The sequence below is a fragment of the Chrysochloris asiatica genome, unplaced genomic scaffold (genome assembly GCF_000296735.1).
Source record: "Chrysochloris asiatica unplaced genomic scaffold, ChrAsi1.0 scaffold00002, whole genome shotgun sequence".
Taxonomy (NCBI): Eukaryota; Metazoa; Chordata; class Mammalia; order Afrosoricida; family Chrysochloridae; genus Chrysochloris; species Chrysochloris asiatica.
In genome coordinates this window covers 53,182,802-53,188,261 of record NW_006408520.1, presented here as the reverse complement: position 1 = coordinate 53,188,261, position 5,460 = coordinate 53,182,802, and positions in this window count along the sequence as shown.

The following is a 5,460-nucleotide window of genomic DNA, read 5'->3' as shown; positions in this document are numbered from 1 at the left end:
ATTTCATCTTTTACATGACCATTGTAAATGGTATTGCTTTCCTAATGTCCTTTTCAATGCTGTCGTTTTTGGTATAGAGAAATCCAACTGATTTTTGTATGTTGATCTTACATCCTGCCACTTTGCTGAATCTTACTACATGATCTAGTAGTGTTTTTACTGAGTCTTTGGTACTTCTACATATAGGATCAAAACATCTGCAAATAGAGTTTTACTTCCTCTTTGCCAATTTGGATGCCTTTAATTTCCCTGTCTTGCTGAATAGCTCTTGCTAAAACTTCCAGCACAATATTGAATAGGAGTGGTGACAAAGGGCATCCTTGTCTGGTTCTTGTTTGCATAGTGAAGGCTTTCATTTTCTCTCCAATGAGAGTAATGTAGACTGTTGGTTTTGTTGATTAATTATAATGGTTAGTTCCTCTGTGTCTTTGTTGAGTTCTTTATGTTTGTTCTATCCTTTTTGGAAAGTGGTATATTAAAATCTCCCACTGTTATTGTAGAGTTGTCTATATCTTTATTCAGTTCTTTTAGGGTTTTCTTTATGCATTCTGAGACTGTTTTGTTGGACACATAGATATTTGTTATGGTTATGTTCCTTGTGCAACTGAGTCTTAAATCATGAGAATATGACCATCTTTGTCCCTTTGCTAGTTTTGCCTTAAGTTTTATTTTATAAGATATTAATATTACAACTCCTGTTCCTTCTTAATTGCAATTAGTTTGATATTTATTTTTTCCATCCTTTAATTTTCAATTTATTTTTGAGTTTATGTGTAAGGTGTGTCTCTTCTAGGTAGCATATTGAAGGATACTGTTCTCTTATCCATTCTGCTGTTCTCTGTCTCTTGTCTCTTGATTGGTTCATTTAATCTGTTGGCATTCAGTGTAATTATCTGTAGGTATGGATTTATCGGTGGCAATTTGCTGTTGGGTTTTTTTGTGTGTGTGTGTGTGATGCTGATTTTTTTCCTTGCATATACTTTCCTTTGCTGAGTTTATTTTTTGTGTTTTTTCCTTGTCTATTTCTTTACTGTTTTAATGTTTCCAAAATCTTCTTTGATTTTCTTTTATCTGATTTGTTGTGAAGGTATATTAAGCTTCTTTGAGTTTACCCTGTACTTTATTAATTTATTTCTCCTTTTAAGACAGCCTATTTTATTATGAAATCTACCTGACTTCTTTATCTGTGGTCGAATTCTTGTATTCTGTGTATGAGACTTCAGTGAAGACTTGCTTGTTTCCTATGATGTACAATAAGTGTTAGCAGAATTTATAGACAAAAAAGAAAGTCTTGAAAATCTGTAACTCAGTAAAAACCCTATGGGGACCCCCATTGACCTGGAGATGTGAGAGAGAAGAGGAAGTGTTGGTTGGTCTGAAGTGTGGTGATACCTGCGAACTCTTGAACTCATGGACAAGAACATAGCCACAGAAGGATATAGCTGAGAGTCCAGCATCCAGCTGATATGAAGTGAGGAGAGATGCACAAGAATGCCCAGACTTGTAGATGGTACCCTTTAGACCTAGCTTTTATGGCTAGATGATCTGAACTCGATTAGAGGAAGATTAATTTTTTTTTTTTTTTTTATGAAGGAAACACATGCAAATTGCTACAATTTGATGAACTTGATCTATACTCATGGATGTAGTAGCTTTAAATACCAACTGAGCAGGAAGGAGTCTTTACATCAAGTGTCAGTTTTGTCCTTTCTGTATACAGGGTTTATAGGCATGGGAAACTTAGATAATGACTACCTAAAATGGTGGTGGAGGCAGCTATAAAGGCATGTAGTAACTGGTTTACAAATTTTCAGAGTTTAGATTCAGAGTGTTTGGGGAAAGGTAAAATCCCTACTGAATAATTTTCATGTTTTCTAGACTGGTCTGGTGAAAAGTGATGGGGATAAGATGCTTATGATTCAATAGTGAGTGATTATTATCATGACTACATGTGACTGTCAGAACTTTAAAAGTAGTCTTTTTGTAACAAAAAGAAGGAGTAGTTAATCTTGCATTCCAGGAACAGAGAACACTAGGGCCATCAAGGGAGATGAGCATAACCAAAATATGGGACCTTATCCAGAGACTCAGTTACAAAGAGATGGAGGCAGAGATGAGGAAATGGAGACATACAACAGCTGAAGACTCTAGACTCATGGAAAGAGAAAGGCTGTGTGCTGGAGGCCAGGATGCAGACTTGAAGAATGTGCCTTTTGGCTGTTTACATAATAATGTATTTTTGAGTGTTTTGGTGTATATTCCCCCACACCCTAAAACCTAAAAACAAAAACAAGTAGGGGAAACAGAAACAAATATTGTTGAATGATAACGCAAGGAGAAGATTGTAATCATTGCAATGAAACAATGAGTATAAAACCATGATAGTGAGTAAATTATCACTCAATTCACAATAAAAACTTACAAAAAAGAAAAGCAACAAAAACCCTATGGGTCACAATAATCTGATCTGTAACCAGTATGATGTAGAACTGGACAGAACTTCATTTCATTATGTATGGGGTGCCCCTTTAACCTAACTTGAGGACAGTTCACAACAATCAAATATAGGAGAAAACAAAAACAAAACAAAAAATCTTACTTGTTGCAATCATCAATTCCAACTTCTAGCAATCCTATAGGACAGAGTAGAAATAACCTTAGAGTTTTCAAGACTATAAATCTTTATGAATGGAGATTGCCTTATCTTTCTTTTGTGTAGCAGCTGATGGGTTTGAACCTATGAGCATTCAATTACCAGGCAAGCATTTAACCTCTGTACCAGCAGGGCTCCTTCGACATAGGCAGTCCCTCAGTGTTTTATGCTTTGCCCATCACAGCTCTGTAAATCCTCATAGGTGATTCTACTGAGTATTCCTATAGAAGTGTTGCTTGTTATTTCTTTGAACCAGCAGCAGAAAGTAGAAGAAAAAAGTCCCTATCTTGTGTGGTCCCAAATAAAACCAACTAATAAATGACCTCCACCAAATATGTGGGAGAATGGTGTTTCCATAAGTATAGGCCTGCAAACCACAAGATCCACATTTTGAGTCTGTCAGACAGTCCTATGGAGAAAGATGAGGTTTTCTGCTCCAGCAAAAATTTTAAAAGTCTCAAAAAGTCTATACAAGGTCATTATGAGTCAGAGCCAAATCAAACGCACTTAAAAACAACAACAACCTTATCAGTACCATGGACTGCCAGAAGAACTAACAAATCTGTATTGGAAGAAGTGCAGTAAGAATGTTCCTTAGAAGCTAGGGTCACCAGACTTCATCTCTCATACTTGAGGCATATTATCAGGAGGGATCAGTCCCTGGAGAAGTATGACATGTTTGGTAAAGTGGAGGGTCAGTGAAAAAGAGGAAAACCCCTAACAAAATGGGCCAGCACAGTGGCAGCAGCAATGGACTCAAGTGTAACAAGGACTTTGAGAGTGTGTAGGACAGGGTAGTGTTTTGTCTTGTTGCGCATAGTGTGGCTTGGAATCAGAACCGACTTGATGGCACCTAACAATAACAACCTTATCAGCAAAGCTTCTTTTACATGTATGTGACAACATGACAATTTTTGAGATTTACTCCAAAAATCAAGAAAAATAAATAAAAGAAAGAAGGGAATATAAGAGGAATAAGCTCCTAAATTCCAATACAGCCACAAGTAACCATTTTAATGACGACTTTAGAATATTAGAAGTTGTATAAGGATGTTTGAGCAGATCCACTACACTTTTGGATTTGAACCGTTGAGCTTGTGGTTAGCAGTTAAGAAGCACATATCCTTACCTTCTATAATGTGTTTGTTTCTCAGTGAAAAAGTCAGACAGAGAAATATTTTAAAAATACAAGTTCAAACCCTTATCATATCTCCCTATCTTCTCAGAATAAAAGTCAAAGTCCTTAGCACTCTCCCCATCTCTGTGCTCCTTTTCCACTCCTAATTTTCTTCATTATCTTACTCTAGACACACTGGTTCTCTTGTTCTCCCTTACACAGTTACCCTAACTTTGATCTTCTGATACGTACTTTCTCTTTTTCAACAGCAATGATCACTTTCTAACAGAACATATGTAATATGCTTATATGTGTTTAGGTTTTGTACACTCCCTTCTAGAGTATTACATTCATGAGACAAACTTTACATATTCATTCTGTATATTGAGCAAATAATCTGAGAAGCTGGACTAACTGAACAACAACATGGCATCAGGCTTGAAAGAAAACTCATTAGCAAGTTACAATATGCAGAGCATGCAACGTTGTTTGTCAAAAGTGAAGAGGATTTGAAGTATTTATTGGTGAAGACCAAAGATTACAGCATTCAATATGGATTATTCCTCAACAAAAATCCTCAGAACAGGACCAATAAATAGAAAAAGACTGAAATTGTCAAGGATTTCCTTTTATTGAAGGTTCACAATCAATGTTCATGGAAGCAACTCTCAGGATATCAAATGAAGTATGGTATTGGGCCAATCTGCTACAAAAAAAATATCTCTAAAATGTTAAAAAACAATAATGATATTTTGAAGACTATACCTGAACTGAGTCATGGTATTTTTAATTACCTCATATGCATATGGGTAAGCTGGAAATGCATAAGGAAGACCAAAGAAGAATTGATATCCTTGAATTATGGTGTTGACAAAAATATTAAATATACCATCAACTGCCTGAATTGACAAATCTGTGCTGGAGAAAGTACAGTCAGAATGTCCCTTAGAATGAGAATGGTGAGTCTCCATATCACCTACTTTGGGTATGTCATCAGGAGCGACCAGTATATGCATAAGGACATCATGGTTGGCAAAGTAGGGGGATCTATGAAAAAGAGGAAGAACCTCAATGAGATGGATTTACACAGTGACAGTTACGATGGGCTCAAACATAATGATTCTGAGGCAGATGCAGGACTGAGAGGTATTTTGTTATGCTGTATATAGGATAATTATGAGTTGGAACCAACTGAACAGCACCAATCATAACAACATGCACTCTAAGCACCTAGAAAGTATGCAACTCATAGGAAACACATGATAGCTTTTTAAATGAGGAACTAAATAAAAATATTAGGATACGTTTGCATGATTTTAAAAGTACTACCTGAAACAATAATGGATTCCTGGTGTGGCATTATAGGAAGAGCACTGAATTGCTAACCATAAGGTCTGTGGTTCAAAGCAGCTGCTCCTTGGAAAACTTATAGAGGGTCCCTATGAGTCATAACCAACATGAGAGAACTTAACAACAAAATAATAATTAAATAAATAACCATCTAAAGAAAGATGCCATCACCGTAAACGTCCCTAAACAAATAATCTTCCAAGTGCAGTTTATTTGTGTGTTTTTTTTTAATTTTAAAGGAAATTATTTTGGAGTAGGTTGAATCTTTAATTAAACCTTATGATATCAAATACTCATTATTGTATTTCATGCTCTAGGAGCTCTGGTAGCGTAGTGGTTA